This window comes from Archocentrus centrarchus, unplaced genomic scaffold (genome assembly GCF_007364275.1).
Source record: "Archocentrus centrarchus isolate MPI-CPG fArcCen1 unplaced genomic scaffold, fArcCen1 scaffold_112_ctg1, whole genome shotgun sequence".
NCBI classification, from domain to species: Eukaryota; Metazoa; Chordata; class Actinopteri; order Cichliformes; family Cichlidae; genus Archocentrus; species Archocentrus centrarchus.
Window position 1 is genome coordinate 112036 of NW_022060158.1, and position 18973 is coordinate 131008.

Genomic DNA, 18973 nt, shown 5'->3' on the forward strand with positions numbered 1-18973 from the left:
GCGCTAGGGGGTGCTATAGCTCCCCCTGGCAAAGTCACAGCACCCCCGTAGCACCCCTAAGAAGACAGCTTGTGTCTATGTGTGTTGAGAACTGAAAGAACAACAATTGAAAGAACAATACTATGATACATGGTATACACCAGATATTCTATTTTCAGTATAACCAACTTTTTTAGACACAATTGAAACATGAGTGTACTATCAAAGTCACTGATATACATGGATGGACAATGACCTGTCCTGACCCCACTTTTACAAGAGAAATGGCAGAAGAGAAATAGCATAGTGAATAGTGAAAGGAGGCCAGATACAGTCACAGATGAGGGCTGATGCTTCTTCTTGATCATCTTCACAGCATCATGATTGATGATCTTCCACCAGGACAGAGACCATCTGCTGCAGATTGTGTGTTTTTTATGGCTGCAGGAGTGGTCTGGAACCTTAAGCCCATGCTTTAAAAACCAACATCACTGACTACTGGTCTCAGTAACCAGCTGCTTTGCCTTTTTTCCTTTCATCAGAATATGCAGAGATGCAGCCGCCATCCTCCTTCTCCACAGCATTAACTACATTGTAGAATCTTGTTATTTTATGCCCCTTAGCCTCAAGAGCATCAATTACTTCCTGAAGGGCAAAGAGGAGAAGCAACTCAGATGGAACAAAAGCAGCAGAATTTCTTATTGTATCATATAAATACACTGAATGTTACCTTTTCACTCCAGAGTTCAAACTTTGCTTCTAATTATTCATAGAGTCAACAAAAACAACTGGAGTATCAATTGCCTCTTTAAGGCTCTTTCCAAACCAAAGGTGGTTCATGAGTGCCTTGGAGAGAAAAATACAAAGCAATCTTCAAGATGGGAAAATGATGATTTCAGGATGGATTAGGATGAAGACACTAGTGAATATAACTAAAAGGGGCCTCAGTCTACATAAATTTATCTTTTTATTTTAATGGCACTTTGTGTGATTGCTATGGACACATACCGAGGCCATTCCAGTTGTGATCCAACTCCCACCAGCCGATCCAATCACCAGTGTCTTTGATTTAGACTTCAGCACAGCCGGGGCCATATTGGAGGGAGGCCGCTCCCCTGAGAACAAAAACCTTGAGTGACAGGACAAAACTACAATCCAGACTCATCACTGTTAGGAGCACAACAGCAAAATGACTAATTGAATGATTTGAAGCAGAGGATGAACGGCATTTATTCAACCCTGATATGTGGCTCTTACTTTGTTCAACGTCTGACATCAGACACTGGTGAATGCTAAAGGAAACATTCCAGTTTCTGTTTTTTTCACTTTTTCAATTTTATAAGAAATCTTTGGCATATAGTACAAACAGCAGAATAAAGATTGCATTCTATATGGGAGATTATATGTTCAAACTGGGTGACATCTTCATTGCTTTGATCTGAAAGTTAACCTCAGCTTCATCTGGATAGGTGAGTTGATATAAAACAATTTTAACTGTGTGATAATAGTTCTTCACGGTATGCGTTTATCCTGTTTTCCTTAATAAGAGAAGGCAGTATCATATGTTTTTGCATCAAACTCCTGAGTGTAACACTGGTCTCATGACAGTTAATAACAGTTAAATAACAGTTGCTAGTAAATAGAAACTCTTTGTGTCAGTTTTGAAAGAATCTTCACGGTGTCCTCAGCATCTGCATCTGTCCTGATTGCCTGTATTTCATAATTATTAAATGTAAAATGTATCCTGCTGATCGCTTACCAGGAGAAATGCTATTAGTTCTATGACAGAAGTCAGACAGCTGGTTGTTGAGGATAATTCCAGTGCTCGGAGAGAAGACCTTGGAGCCAAATCTGTAAAGCAAAACATTAAATGAACCAGATCTAGAATCTCTGATACAATAATTCCAACACACTCCATGCAGTTGAGAAATCTTGCATTCAGTCTCTGAAAATTTTTAATCCTTCAGTTTCAAATCAAGAATAATTTTTGATAGCTGGTTCCTAACAGTGAAAAAGAACCACGGAGATACTGACATGTCGTTGATGCTGCTGGTGACAGACACAGCAGATCCATCTTCAGCCAGCACAGACACGTGAGTGGTACCTCTGGTTTCCAGATTCGAGGTGCAGTTATTTTTACTTTCCAGACACAAGCTGAGGTTGTAATACTGGTCGTCATGACTCTCATAAGTGATCAAGCTCCTTATGTGATCAGCAAAGCTTTCCTCTGTGAACTTCTTAGCTGTCTGATTGAACTACACAGCATAAAATATTTTTAAAAAAATCACAGAAAATACAGGAACATCAAGAAAAAATAAATATTAAAGCCAAATATTAACGGGACTTGGGTTCAATGGCCTTTCTTTCATTTTATACCAGAAGTTCTTAAGAAATTTAGTACAACTAAATATGTCCAATATAAAGCTAATTACAGAACAACTAACCAGCTAAATTATCAGTTATTGTGTAGCTGACCGCATGTGGGCTTTTGTGCTGGTATTGCTGTTTTTTTTCTCTAGTCAAGGATTTAAATAATTCTTCCACCACTGTGTGAGCCATAAATAATTTCACTAATAATCATACTGTATCCAACAAAAGCAGGTGCAAATTATGCATGAATCTTCCTGGTAGTATTTTGTGATACTTACTGAACTGAAGTTTGGATCTTGTATACAGTTCTTTAATCCATTGGCAAATTTAAAAGCTTCAGTATAATGGTGATAAAATAATATCTTCTCATCAGTTGTCTGAGGTGCTGAATTAATTTTATAGCCTAAAAATATAAATAACTGTTATTTTCCTTTCTTTGAAAAAAAAATCCATTCTCAGTGTTTCACACTTTTAAAGATTGGTTGGGATCCTTTTCCTCCATGAACCAATATTATGTGATATGCAACAAACAATAAATGCATCAATTTGAACAGCTCAGTTCAAAACAACATTATCAAACAAGCCTCATTTTATGATTTTAAAAGAGTAAATGAGCAGCAGCTCTGCAGTCAGTGTCTAGCAGGAACCTTTCATGATGTTGAGGACGAGGCTAAGGATGGCTCCTCCTGCAGGGGGTGGGGGGAAGTACATCTGGTACTCTCCCAAAGGAACAGTCCACGCATCAGTCACTGTAACTTTATATGATGCCAAGTCCTGCAGTGTGTGTGTTCCTCCTGAGCAAAAACATTGAAACAAATGGTCCTGCTGAGCAAAACTGAACACATCTTCGTAATTAGATCATTGTGTCTGGCAGACATAGAAAATGGTCGGAAAAGAGAGCAGGATGAAACCTGTCTGATGATACCTGCTTGCTGTATGTCATGGATTAAATCCTCTGCTATGCTTCCGTTGTAAAACACATCTGGCCCCTGCTTTGCAATCATCTCCAAAGTATCAGCCAGTTTCTCAAATTTCACAATATCGCCGGTTTGAAGCAGGTTCCCGTTCTCATCTGAATATAACTGCCTAAAATACAAACACAGTGAGAGAAAGCTGAAACATTCATTGTTTACTCCTCATGTTTTTGAACTCACAATGTTGGTGTATTTCATACCGTAGTGATGTATTAGCAATGCGTGGAATCTGTAGACCTTGAATGTAAGGAATAGGGAACCCTTCTCTGGCCAGTCGGATGGTCGGCTCAAAGAGGTCTTTCCACGGCAACTTCCCATAACGCCTGTGCGCCTCTGCATAGCCTCGAATTTCCCAGGAACCCCGATCCATTTGTTGCCTGGTTAGATGAATAATGGACAGTTAGTGCTGGAAAGTAACACATACATTTACTCGTGTTTAAGGTCTTGACCTATATAATTAAAACTGTGATTTCTAGTCACGGGGAAACAGTGTACTTTTAAATGTTGTGTCTGTTTACAACTAGTCATGTTAGAGATAATATTTTGCATGTTATACTTACCACAAACTTATTTTTGTGCATTTTGGCCACAGCGGCTTTTTTTTTTTTTATGAGCAGTGGAGGGAGACAGGAAATGGGGGAAAGACACAGGGGGAGATATGGGGGCCAATTAGTGACAGGCCAGAACTCGAACACCACTAAGCCACCCGGGTACCTACTTACCTACTTACCTTTGTCTCTATTAATGCAGACCTACATGCAGGGTGTAGCACAGAACTCTCAACACTATACATAAGTGGTCTATGTTGGCCCGCTTCCTTTCTTGATCCATACCTCTCATATACAGTAATTGAACCAACAACTCTATACAACAATCCATAGTGGTGATAAGGGTAGCTAGAAATGAACTGTTCATATGCCACATTTAATACAAATCTGTGATATGTCAGTAAGTCTGCATAGTTTGAAATCTTTAATATGGCAGAAAAGCAACCTACTTTTGTTAGGCTGGTGATTATTGGAGCATGACTCTAGAAGATTACTCTCTGTCTGATTTGGGACAGTCTCTCTGGCGTTGATGATTGTTACATGACCTGTGAAAAGATGAGATATTAATCCCTGATTCTCCAACAGGGCGCAGGTGCTGCATTACAATGACAGGAATGAAGGTGTCTTTTACCAGAGCTGTCCATCACTGTGAATATAGACCCCCCTCCTATGCCCGCACTCTGTGGGTTGGTGAGGGAGGTGCACAGCAGTGCTGCAATGGCTGCATCTACTGCTGAGCCACCTTTCTGAAGAATGTCCCTGAAAGAGTTTACTGCCATCAGTTTGTGTCTTTTCATTACCACGTGTGTCTACAACATACACATCTAAAAATCTTGAGAGGAAAAATAAATCTTATTCTTGAATCTGAACATTTATCCATATGAAGCACATCTTGCGCTATAAGACACAAACATCATACTATCTCATGTTTTCCTGGTAAAATAAAATAAATTTTTAAATGCTTTGTCATGGTCCTGGGCCTGTTGCCCAGCGTTTTGTGTTTTGGTTCTTTGAGGTTCTGTCATTGTTGTATGTCCTCTGGGTTTCTGAGGTTGCCTGTGGTTTTAAGTCTTAGTTCGTTACAGTTATTGTATGTAATTCCCACTTCCCTTTGTTCTCCTAGTCATCTCCACGTCCCTGTGTTACAGTGTCTGTTTTGTCCCTCTGTGTCTTTTTCACTTGTCTCATGTGTTCTGTATTTAGTTTTATTCCCAGTGTTGTGTCTGTTTACCTGTTTTCTCTCTTCCTGTTCTATTTTCTTAGTCCTGTGTTCCGCTTGCATTGTGTTCAGTTTTGCTTCCTGTGCTCTCTTCCCAGTTGTTTCCACTTGTCCTCGCTATCCCTTGATATTGTATGCGTTTTCCACTAGTCCTTTGTTGCATTGTCCTCAGTGCTTACCCTCACTGTGCTTCTTGTGGCTGTAGCTCAGTAGGTAGAGCAGGTCACCTACTGATTGGAAGGTCAGTGGTTCAATTCCTGGCTACTGCAGGCTGTATGTATCCTTGGGCAAGATACTTAACCCCAAGTTGCTCTCCGACCGTTCCGTCGGAGTATGAATGTGAGTGAATGTTAGACGATTAAAGCACTTAGCTTAATTAATTAATCATGGAAGTGCTTGTATGAATGCGTGTGCATGGGGTAAATGTGAATGTGTTGTGTAAGCGCTTTGAGTGCTCATATCTGAGTAGAAAAGCGCTATATAAGAACTAGTCCATTTACAATTTCTTCCTGTTCTGTGTTTTCCCTCAGTTTAGCTCTGCCCAGACCAGCGTAGGCAGTTCATTGTTTCCTGTACTATTCTGCAGTAAAGCCACGTTTAAGTCTCAGTTCTGACTGTCGAGTCCTGTATTTTGGGTCCCATCTCACCTGCCACACAGAAACCCATGACAGCTTTTCACCCCTAAAATGGCAGATTTTGTCAAAGACAATTTGTATTATGTTCGAATCATTTCCTCATGTATTCCTCATGAATTCCTGTGACACAGATAGTATTTTCCTGTTACAATCCTATTCACTGATCGTATTTAATGTTTTTTGTAAGTCCTATAAGGACATATAAGCAGTATTTCCATCTAAATGGTAAGCATAGCTCTTGTATATAGTTGTAAAAAAATAAAAAAACTCAGGTTTTCATAGGATATCTTTTCAAACACAATATCACATTAAATCCCACTCTCATTTACATGGTTAAAGAGGATAATTCATCAGTACTTCCTCAAATTGTCAATTTTTCAACAATAGACAGAAGTGACAGTATGAATTTTGTTGATGCAAGAGAGTTTTTTTCTGTGTCTTAATTTAATTTTGTAAGCATTCGTAATTTAATTTGTTATAATGACTTAAATATATTGCAATATCTCAACTCAACTCAACTGAGCTTTATTTAAAAAGCACTTTAAAATCAACATCGTTGGCCAAACTGCTTAACACGAGCAAAAAAACAAGTTTAAAATACATGTTCAAAAACGACGACATTAAAATAGAAGACAGCAGTTAGTGCAATAAAAACAAGAGAAAAAAAATTAATAAAACCACAGTTAAAACATTTTTTTTAAAAAACAGTAAGAGCCAACATCTCAGACTGAGTTAAAAGCCAAAGAGAAGAGGTATATTTTAAGAGAAGATTTAAAAGCAAAGCATGAGCCAGAGGGAGCTCATTCCATAATTCTGGTTCTGGATGACTACTGATTCAATCTGTGCATCAAGTGGCACATGAATCTGACAATAAAAGTGGAACGCAATATCATGATCCCATTGGAAGTAGAGGAGAAGGTCAAGTACAGAGCCTTGAGACACTCCACATGTAAGGGATACTGCACAAGATTTGATGTGGGCTTTATAGATAAGTTTCTAAGGAAAACCTGGTCTTGTCAGGAGAGTTTGGATGGAGCAGCTCTCATTTCTAGAAATCTGGCCAAATTTATTAAACTCCCCAAAAAATGAGTATCCAGAGTTGAGACCAGGAAGCAGAGTTGCAGACTTACACGCCTTTCTGCAGCTTCTCTTGTCCTGTCATCCCCCAAAACCCCATCCCCATAGAGACGGTGCTCCCAGACCATCAAAAAACAAACCAAAACCCTACTTTATGTTAAAGACCTCATAGTATTACATTACCCCAATAGAGCACTTGGCTCTCAGACTGCTGGCTTACTTGTGGTTCCTAGGATAAGAACCCACTGTGACATCATATGTGTCAGTTTCACATGTTCTGGAAATTTTCTTGAAAAAGTTTTCAATTCAAAAGATTTTTGAAGTTCTGAAAAAATTTTCTTTCAAGGAGAAATGGGTGTGGGCGTTTATGCCGTGGTCCTGGGCCTTTTGCCCAGTATTTAAGGTTTCTGTAATTGAAGTCTGTTATTGTTTAATCTCTCTAGTTGTGTTTCTAAGTGTGCTTACAGTTTACATTCTTAGTTTGTTATAGTTTTGGTCATCATCACTAATCGATCATTGTGTGCTGTGTGGCTTCTGTTCATGTTAAGTTCAAGTTCTTAGTTCTAGCAAATAGTTTTTTCTACTGGCTTCATCCCTGCTTAATGTTGTTCACTCACTAACAAGCTGAAGTTTAAATTTAGCTCTCACTTCTGAGTCCTGTATGGGGGGTCCTCTGCCTTGCCTGCCACAGCAGTACACGGCATCTTATGGGTTAAGAGTAGAATGGGATGCAGAGCCTTTAATTTTAAGCCTCCTCTTCTGTGGAACCAGCTCCCGGTTTGGGTCCCATGAGTATTTCTTTTCATTCACCTCTTTTACTCCATTTATACGCCACTCTGCATTTAAGCACGAGTTATTATTAATATTTGACTCTTTTCCACGACGTGTATTTTGTCCTGTTTCTCTCCTCTCAGCCCCAACTTGTCGTGGCAAATGACTGCCCCTCCCTGAGCCTGGTTTTGTCTGAGGTTTCTTCCTGTTAAAATAAAGTTTTTCCTTTACACTGTCTCCAAATGACTGGATTTAAACACCTGGAGAGTGTCACGCTTTTAAAATGAACTCAACTGGCAGTAGGCAGTTTCCTCTAAAATGTTGAAAAGGAAATTTAGAGATTGGCCAAAAACTGTAAAGTTCAGAAGAGTCCAAGCCCGGACTCACCACTGCATTCTTAAAGCTGGCAGGCACCTTTAGCTATACTCCCTTTAATAATGTTAAGCACGTATGGTGCCACTGTGGAAAGGACCTCTTTAAAAAGACGAGGTGGAATGGGGTCATTTGGAGACTCAGCAGGCTTCATGTGACCAATGATATCTATTAAAAATGACAAACTGACAACCTCGAACTGGTCAAGGACAGTCAAGCATGTGACAGAGATGGAGGGTCATAGGAAGAACTAAAAAGAATCCTGATGCTAGCAATCTTATTAATAAGAAAGCTTGTGAAGTTCTCACAAACTTCAATCGATCTTTGGGCAAGCAGACCATGAGGCATTTAGAGCAGAATTTACAGTTTTAAAAAGAACACGAGGATTGTGACAGATGCAATAATATTCACTCCAAGTAAATCAAACTTCTTTGAAATCAAACTGTCCACTTAGGAAGCAACACTGATTGACAATCAATTTCACATGCTGTTGTGCAAATGGAATAGACAACAGGTGGAAATTATTGGCAATTAGCAAGACACACTCAATAAAGGAGTGGTTCTGCAGGTGGGAACCACAGACCACTTCTCAGTACCTATGCTTTCTGGCTGATGTTTTGGTCACTTTTTAATGTTGGTGGTGCTTTCACACACTCACAAGTGGCTCAGGTAGTGCAGGTCATCCAGGATGGCACATCAATGCGAGCTGTGGCAAGAAGGTTTGCTGTGTCAGTCAGCATAGTGTCCAGAGGCTGGAGGCGCTACCAGGAGACGTGGAGGAGGCCGTAGGAAGGCAACAACCCAGCAGCAGGACCGCTACCTCCGCCTTTGTGCAAGGAGGAACAGGAGGAGCACTGCCAGAGTCCTGCAAAATGACCTCCAGCAGGCCACAAATGTGCATGTGTCTGCACAAACGGTTAGAAACCGACTCCATGAGGATGGTATGAGGGCGCCACGTCCACAGATGGGGGTTGTGCTCACAGCCCAACACTGTGCAGGACACTTGGCATTTGCCAGAGAACACCAGGATTGGCAAATTCGCCACTGGCGCCCTGTGCTCTTCAGATGAAAGCAGGTTCACACTGAGCACATGACTTAGTGTGGAGACACCGTGGAGAGCGATCTGCTGCCTACAACATCCTTCAGCATGACTGGTTTGGCAGTGGGTCAGTAATGGTGTGGGGTTGCATTTCTTTGGAGGGCCGCACAGCCCTCCATGTGCTCGCCAGAGGTAGCATGACTGCCATTAGGTACCGAGATGAGATCCTCAGACCCCTTGTGAGACCATATGCTGGTGCAGTTGGCCCTGGGTTCCTCCTAACGCAGGACAATGTGGCTGGAGTGTGTCAGCAGTTCCTGCAAGATGAAGGCATTGAAGCTATGGACTGGCCCGCCCGTTCCCCAGACCTGAATCCGATTGAGCACATCTGGGACATCATGTCTCGCTCCATCCACCGTCACGTTGCACCACAGACTGTCCAGGAGTTGGCGGAGGCTTTAGTCCAGGTCTGGGAGGAGATCCCTCAGGAGACCATCCGCCACCTCATCAGGAGCATGCCCAGGCATTGTAGGGAGGTCATACAGGCACGTGGAGGCCACACACAATACTGAGACTCATTTTGACTTGTTTTAAGGACATTACATCAAAGTTGGATCAGCCTGTAGTGTGCTTTTCCACTTTAATTTTGTGTGTGACTCCAAATCCAGGCCTCCATTGGTTAATAAATTTGATTTCCATTGATGATTTTTGTGTGATTTTGTTGTCAGCACATTCAACTTTGTACAGAACAAAGTATTCAATGAGAATATTTCATTCATTCAGATCTAAGATGTGTTATTTGAGTGTTCCCTTTATTTTTTTAAGTGTATTTATATAGCGCCAAATCACAACAAACAATCGTCTCAAGGTGTTTAATATCAGAACAGTGCTAAATTTTAACAGCTTTCAGTTTTCTTATTAAAACCACCAGCAGTCTCTTAACAACTGTACTGTCAGCTGTAACCTCTCCTCCTTCCACTTTCGTTTAGCTCTCCTTTCAAATAAGTTCATTTCAAAGCGGGAATAAAATATTGCCTGTGCGACCTGTTTACACTTAGATCATTCTTTGTAAACTGTCGCTGTGCCTCCTCCACGCCTCCACGGAGTATTAAGAGTATGCTTTTTGTGTTTTTTTTTTATGATGTATGAAATATGTAACTCACATCTTTTTTCAGGATGTGTCATTTTCAAGCGTTTTAAAATTAACATTTGAGAACCAAAATAATGATTTATTAACAAAACAACTCTAGAAATCAACTACCAAGTAAGTGTTGAGTTGCTTTTGGTTTTGATTATGGTTTTTTTTGTGTGTGGGTGAGTGTTTCTTTCTTTTGGCTATGCAAGCTTTCTTCACGATAACAAATCCATGACAGGTAATTTTCCACAAGTAGGAAAATGGAGTGTTCATATATTGCATATGTATAAAAATCACAGTGGATTTCCTAGTTTATGAAATGCATATGGGTTTCATAAAGGAGAAATTATGCTCCAGTGCTAAAGTTTGCTCTCAGAAAACAGCATATTAATCATCGTGTGAAGTTTCGTTAGCACAAACTGTACCAAAAATATTGTCAGAAGTGTAAGATGTTACTCACCGTCCAATCTTTGAACAGTTCTCAGAGTCTGCGGCCACTGCAGCCTTTGAGAAATTTCCAGTTGGGCAATTATGGACATTGTTCACATTCTTCACAATTACAATGCAACCTATAATAACTGCACACAAAAAGGCGATGATGAATAGCAATGCCCCCTTTCCGGGCCTGGCTGTTTGTTCTGGTCGGAAGGCTACCTCTAACATTTTACAACTTTAACTGATTAAATCTGTGAAATGAGATGAAATAAACAAGAAAGTTGTTGCTCGATCAGAAGGCAAAGGCATTGACAGCTGGAAACACCTCATCTGACCAGTCCTTCCTGTTCTACTTCTTCAAGTCTGCTTGAATGCTTGGAGCGTATACGTGTGTGATGCATTGTAATGTAAATTCTCTAGATTCTCTAAATGAGTCAAGGCTTCAGTCCAAGAAAATCACTCATGTTCAATATCTACGCAGGGCCAGATAACTCCATTAAAATGAGTTTGTAACAGCACAGTGATGCAGAATTTTAAGAATTGAGAAAAATACACAAAGGCAACTATTACAACTTGACACTTTCAAATTTACACATTCAAGAATACTCGTGGGGTTTCAAGATGTGCAGTGCTTCCTCTGATTTGATACTCTGTGCCATTATGTTTTTGTTCCTTTAACCTAGAAGCTGCTTTATGTATGATACCTTTACAAGTATTGAATAAACAACAGTTTGCCTTTAACACAGACCAGTCGGGCCTGTCAAATGGATAGTAGATAAATGCCACAACTACCACTGAGCTATCTTACTGTATGTTGTTGTACTTGTTCTATGACTGAGGTTATTCTCACTGCAGGTAAAGCCAGGAGGGCGCACAGCTGCAGATTATGGTGGAGCCCTGAATGAATGTGGGGTCTCCAGGGGTGAGCTGTGTAGATGGATCCTTCCAGGAAAAGTTGTTTGCTGTGCACTGTCATAAACTTTAACCATCAAACCATTGTTTCATGACTGCAGCTTCACCTAATTTTAACACCCTCCCCACTGAGACTTTTACTTTGAAAAGGTAAAACCACAAATATTTTTCGATAGTGTTTTCTTGTAGGTTGGTTTGCTTACCTAGTAACGCTTTTAGTATTTACATCAATATTATCAGAAGCATATCCCACAGTGGTGTCCAGCACAGAGAGTCCACCCATCAGTGGGACCGTTTTTATTTATTTCAATTTTTGTTATTTTCTGCTGCTGTTTCCAAAATTTGCATCTTTAAAGCTTTTAGGATGTTTTGCATGGATATTCATATCTCATTTAATATATGTATATACAAGCTGCTATATAATGCCATACATGAACAGGTATTTAAATTTCAGATATGAAAACCACTTTTGCACATAAAGTTAAGATGTTATGAAAAATAGAATCATGTCATGCCTATGATTAATTCAAATAATACAAAGACAATGTATCAGATTTTGAAACTGAAAAGTTTTGTTTTCAAAAAAAAAATAATTGTAATTTTAAATTTGGCAGTATCTCCATTTAAGACAGTGGTACTTTTGGCTTTTCTTTGATTTTCCAAGGGGTCACCACAGCAGATGGATCTGCATGTTTTATTTGGCACAGATTTTACACTCGATGCCCTTCCTGATGCAACATTCCCATTTATCTAGACTTGGAACTGACACGTGGGCTACACTAATTGTGACACCCCCACCCCCCACCCCACCCCCAAACTGTCCTGCTTTTTGTTGTTTGTTTGCTTTTAGAGCCACCTTAAAGCATACCTTGCTTTATCATCCTTCTGGTCAGTCATGGTGGCTTTTATTTACAAAATAAACATGTATTCAATAAGACTTGAATGACACCTTAAAACTCATCAGTGGTTCTTGAAGGTTCTGGCTGTTGCTGATGATGAAAACTGATTGAGAAGAAAGAGCTGCATCAATAAACTTCCTAGTGACTGGAATAGGTCCAGACCCCCCGCGACCCTGAACAGGGATGGATGGATGGATGGATGGATGGATGGATGGATGGATGGATGGATGGATGGATGGTGATTGCTTTGGTTGCTGGCTTGTTGCCATGGTTTCCTACTGTTTTTCCATGTTTGTCTGCAAATGCTCATTAACTATTTAGCTGAGTGGTAGTAAAACTTTAAAGAAAAAAAAATGCAACACAAACCAGAAATGGAGGTTTACCTTCAACGTAAAAGTTGCATCCTTTGAAACACATTCACTGGAGCTGAGTAACACCTTTTACTCTGAGGTGAACCTTCTCCATTTACAGTTTGTGTTGTACTTTTTCACACTTTCACTACACCTTGGAGAGTAGCAGGACAGTGTTTAAAGATAAGTCCATCACTTCCCCTCAAACTACAAATGCAGCAACATGCTGGAGACCAAAGCAATCACAAGGAGGTATTTTGCCAACTGGTTGGAGAATAAACATTTTCCCTAGAGAGGCAGGTGGTTGTCAGGGGGTCACTGACCAATGTATAGACTTGTGTGACTGGGGCTTTAGCAATCATTTTCACCTGCAACTGCCATCAACCTCCGCAACAACTCACACTAGTTGGGAATATTAATTTTTCTTTTACAACCAGCTGTTGCCAGATGGTTGCAGACGCCTGTGTGACTGGGGCCTGAATCATAAATATATGAAGTCACCCAATGGTTTTCAAAGTCCAGTTATGAATTATAAGGTTGAGAGCATATTGGTGACTGACATCACTTTTATAATGGAAACCTGTAAGGCGTGGCTGAAGAAGCTCATAAGGTGCACGAATAAGGCTGAAACAGAAGAGTGAAAGGAGGGCAGATGCAGTCACAGATGAGCACTGTGTTTCTTCTTGATCATCTTCACTAATAATCAGCAACTTGTTCAGTGATTTTCCAGCAGTACAGAGACCATCTGCTGCAGATTGTGTGGTTTCATGGCTGCAGGAGTGTCTGGAACCTTCAGCCCATGCTTTAAAACCAACATCACTGACTCTTGGTCTCAGTAACCAGCTGCTTTCTCTTTTTTCCTTTCATCAGAATATGCAGAGAGGCAGCCGCCATCATCCATTCTCCACAGCGTTAACTACATTGTAGAATTTTGTTATTTTATGTCTCTTAGCTTTAAGAACCTCAATTACATCCTGAAGGGCAAAGAGGAGAAGAGCCGTAGATGGAACAAAAGCAGCAGAATTTATTGTGTCATATACAAATAGTGAATATGTTACCTTTTCACCCCTGAGTTCAAACTTTGCTTTCATTTTGAGAGTCAACATAACACTGGAGTATCAACTGCCTCTTTAAGGTTCTTTCCAACCAAAGGTGGTTCATGATGACCTTGGAGAGAAATAGAAAAAACAAAGTCATTTACAAGATGGAAAATGATGATTACAGGATGGATTAGGGTGAAGACACTCATGAACAGAGAGGGGCATCAGTCTGCATCAGTTTATCTTAATGGCACTTTGTATGATTGCCATAGGACACGCACCGAGGCCATTCCAGTTGTGATCCAACTCCCCCCAGACCCCCCCAATCACCAGTATCTTCAACTGTGACTTCAGCACAGCTGAAGCCATATTGGAGGGAGGCCACTCGCCTGAGAAATACAACAAATTGAGTGACAGGCAACAGTACAATCTGACTCAGAGAGCAAGAACAGCAGAAAATGAATTCGGTCTCATTAACAAGCAGTGTGTACACACCAATCTGTTGTCTAAATCATGTGTACAAACATTTCTCACACAAATCATTGATTCAGCATCCCGAATTTGCTTTGTAGTGCTACTGATCATGTATTTAACAACTGATTTTGGCCTGAGTCTCAGAAATTTTCTGGGGCTGGGTCGTGGGGGCAGCAGCCTAAGCAGAGAAGCCCAGACCTCCCTCTCCCCAGCCACCTCCTCCAGCTCATCAGGGGGGACACCGAGGCGTTCCCAGGCAAGCCAAGAAATATAATCTCATCAGCATGTCCTGGGTCTGCCCCGGGGCCTCCTCCCAGTAGGACATGCCCAGAACACCTTACCAAAGAGGCTCTCAGGAGGCATCCTAATCAGATGTGCAAACCACCTCAACCGGCTCCTTTCAATGCAGAGGAGCAGCAGCTCTACTCTGAGACTGCACGCCTAACCCTATCTCTAAGGGAGAGGCCAGCCACCCTTCGAAGGAAGCTCATTTCTTCCGCTTGTATCTGCTATCTTGTTCCTTCTGTCACTACCCAAAGCTCGTGACCACAGATGAGGGTAGGGACCAGTAAATCAACACTTTTGATTTCACACTCACCTCCCTTTTCAACATGACAGAATGATACAGTGCAAGGTTAAAATAGTTTTTGGTTTCTAAAATTACAGTTTAGTTTTATTTAATTTTGCCTTATTTTTTTCCTTTATTTTTTATATGTAGTGCCAGCTGACAGCTGAAAAAAATGCTGGGACTTTTCCCTTCTTTGGTCCTCGCTCTTTGTGGTCAGTCTCTCTTTTTGGCTGCAAACATTTTTGTATTCTGTTTGTTTGTTTTTTCCACTTTGTTCATGCCCTCCTGTCCATTCTGATAGTTTCCACAGGAATTTGATGCTACTTATATTGAGTCCTTATATTGATTCTTTGATTATTATTCCTGATAAATTTAAAAACTGTGGTGAAAAGTAGCTGGAAATACTTGTTGCATGGACCCGACGTGTAGCTACATTTTTCGAGAGGTGCATGTTAGGTTACGTTGTAGGTTACTGCATAACTTCAGAGGGCTTTCTGTAGCCGCCTTGTGTGCACTTCTCAGGTGGATTTTGAGTTTAGTAGGGTTTTTCCCCTTGTGAAGTGTTTCACACATTTTCCCATCATCCACAACAAGACAGTCGTTTCTATCTGTCTCACTTTGGCAAAGAAATCCCTCTTTCTCTCTTTCTGCTTTTGCGATTATTTTGTGGACTGGGGCAGTGAGCAGATAAAAACACACACACACACACACACACACACACACACATGCACACGTACACAGTGAGGTGCTGTATGGTGCTCCCAGCTAAAACTAGAGTGGGTACAATGATTTCATATCAGCTCATAAGGTTTTTAAATAAACTGACAAAAAAGAAAATGAAGGGAGTTTTATCTGTCATTTCAGTACGTTTCAGTTAGTTTTGTAAACCCACAATACAGTTTCAGTTATTAGTTTTTTCCTTTTAATTACCATTTTTATTTATTTCATTTTATTTATACCTACAACGTCCACATCACTGCAGACGCAGCCCCAATCGGTCTGTTAATCTTCCACTTCCTTCTCCACTTGTGATCAGGACCTCAAGATACTCCTACACCTAGGGTAGCAACTCGCTCCTGAGCTGGAGTGGGCACTCCACCCTTTTCTGACTGAGGACCATGGCCTCAGAGTTAGAGATGCCAATTTTTATGCCGAGATAAGATTCTGAGGTCACCAAGGCCGAAGCCATCCACCACTTGGATAAGTGTAAAAATTCTGTCCATTAAAAATTATGAACAGAATCGGTCACAAAGGGCAGCCCTGGCAAAGTCCAACACCCACAGGAAACAAGTCCGACTTTATTGCTGGCAGTACGGACCGAGATTTCACTACAGTTGTGCAAGGACTGAATGGCCCACAACAACGGGCCAGACACCCCATACTCCCACAGGACCTCCAACAGGATACTCAGAGGGACACATTGTTCCTCTTGAATCTGAGATTCAATTAAATGTGAAATGCATCCTGCTGATGTCTTACCAGGAGAGATGCTATCAGCTCTTCCACAGAAGTCATGCAGCTGGTTGTTGAGGATAATTCCAGTGCTCAGAGAAAAGACCATCGAGCCAAATCTGTAAACAAAAATAAATAAATAAAAAAAACAGACAATACAAATTCACTCCTTGCAATAGAGACATCACACAAAGCAGTTTCTAAAAAATTTTAAAAAACATTTTTTATACGTTAGGTTCAAAGTAAGAATCATTTTTGATAGCTCCTAACAATGAAAACATCCAAATACTGACATGTAGTTGATGCTGCTGGTGACAGACAAAGCAGATCCATCTCAGCCAGCACAGACACACGTGTGGTACCGCTGCTGTCCAGATACGAGGTGAGGTGATCAAACTTGTCATGAGTCTTGTTAGTGATCAAGCTCTGTATGTGGCTGGCAAAGCTTTCCTCTGTGAATTTCTTTGTCACCTGTGAGAAGTACCGCATAGTACAGAAAATACAGGAATATCAAGACAAAAACTCAATTAGAGCCAAATCATAAAGAGATTTAGGTTAATATCATATATATATATATATATATATATATATATATAGACTGATATAACACAACGGTAAAACTTCTTCCACCACTATTTAAGCAATAACTAAATGTAACAACTTAAAAATGAACTGTCATGTCCTGGGCCATGTGCCCAGCTTTTTGTGTTTAGTTCTGGTTTCACTGAGGTTTGTTATATCCTAGTTTGTTTTGGGTTTTGATTATTCATCTTAGTTTCCTGTCTTGTTAATTTTGGTTTAGTTCCTTTTGTTCCTGTCTCCCCTGCATCTGTCCTGTGTCTGTGTGTTTCCTGTTTGACTTTGATCGTCCTGTGTTCCTGGTAATTTGTGTTTAGTTCTGCTTCCCCTTGTGTCGTCTGGTTAATTACGTTCAGCTTTGCCCCTCACCTGTTGTGGATTAGGGTTAACAATTCAGAAGTGTAACAGCATGGAGACCACACTGTGTCTAAACAAATGTAAAAAAATTAAAAAGGTGCGCACCAAAAGTCAAATTTATGCATGTTGAGTACACCAAAATACAAACACAGAAGCACAGAAAATAAAAACCTGGTTTCTAGTGGACTCTAATTTCCAAGATAAGATGTAGGTCACCTTTATAGATTCCCGTATAAAGGGACATTGGGATAAACCCAGCAGTAATGAAAGGATAGAATAAAAACCAGTTCCCACCAAGTGTGCACTCAATCTGGTAGAAAATTAATCGAGTAGCATGATAACTTGTGTCCCAACTTCCCATACCCATCTCTCATATTGGCCACACACCTGAGACAGTTCAGACAGATGTACTGATTACAGATAAATATGTTGTTTCCTAAAACAAATAACACCTGCATTTGGCAACTACTGAGCATTTTAAGCCAACCTGTTTCTTTCATGGGTGTTTGGGTCGTTTGAATTTAGAGTTAATTGATCACATGCTCATTAAAGGAGACATCCACCACCTCCTCCTTTAAAAATCAAGTCTGCCAACTTCAACAAGACACTAGTTGAAAGACAGAAGCATTTTTTATGAAGTAACCAGAAAAAAAAAATGTATTTATTAGGGGTGGGACTCGATTAAAAAAATTAATCGAATTAATTACAAGCTTTGTAATTAATTAATCGAAATTAATCGCATTTTAATCGCATTTCAATATTTGACATGAGAAATATTAATTTAAGTTTAGTTGATGAATAAATCAATATACATAAGCTTAAACTTCAAAATTTTGTTTATTTTCCCACCAGTCTACTACACAGACCAATGAAGGGTGGAAGTGCTCCTGTGATAAGCAAACTCCTGAAATTAAAGTTAAGCATCATAACTGGATAGTTTTATTCAACATTAATGTCTCACTTGTTATAGTTGGAAATTAATCATTCGCTCAGCTGTATTCCTTGATGTTGAAATGTGTCATGTTTGTTTTAACAGCTTATTTTGAATTAAAGACTTAAAATTAAACCACAAAAAGGAGAAAAAGTTCATTCTCCGTTTAAACAGCTGCTTTTACACAGCTGTGCTTCGCACTCACGGATGCTAGGCGACATGAGCTACGCAGAGGTGACGGCAGCTGATATGAAGGCTAGCCGCTCACTTCCGGCCTTTGTGGTCTTCGTGGGCTGCGAAAGACGTGGGCCGGGTCCTTCGCAGGATGCGGCCCCTAATTTGGACATTGTGCGTTGATATAATCTGTATGCCTGGAACTCGTGCACTGAGAAACGTTCCACGGTGCAAAGTGCGATTAAAATGCGTTAAAATTTTTAACGCGTTATTTCCCCGTAATTAATTAATCGAAATTAACGCGTTAAAGTCCCACCCCTAGTATTTATCTAAATTGATGAAAGATGAAAAGCATTCACTTATTTTACACACTGATACGCCACATAATGTTATATCTTCTTGGCATGGGTGACGTTACGGTGTCACATTTTTGTCCACTGTGACATATCTAAGTGAAGTGAACAGATATACATCTATCAGGTGCAATGAAATTAAGTGTTAAATCACATGGAAAATACCAGATTCATAAAGGCCTTACTATCTGACTAACCTCACTTTCCACACATTTCCCCGACACCAAGTTGTTCCTTTATATTTTCTGAAAACCTACACAGGCCAATTATGCTCCATATGATTTCAGGCCGTTTGCAGTCCTGATTTTCTGGACCACTGCAGCAGAAAAT

At 40.3% G+C, this 18973-nt stretch overlaps 1 pseudogene; it reads right to left on the reverse strand.

Moving 5' to 3' along the window:
• Positions 1-483: 483 nt before the first annotated feature.
• Positions 484-10782, reverse strand: LOC115775382 (glutathione hydrolase 5 proenzyme-like; annotated as a pseudogene).
• Between the last annotated feature and the right edge of the window lie 8191 nt (positions 10783-18973).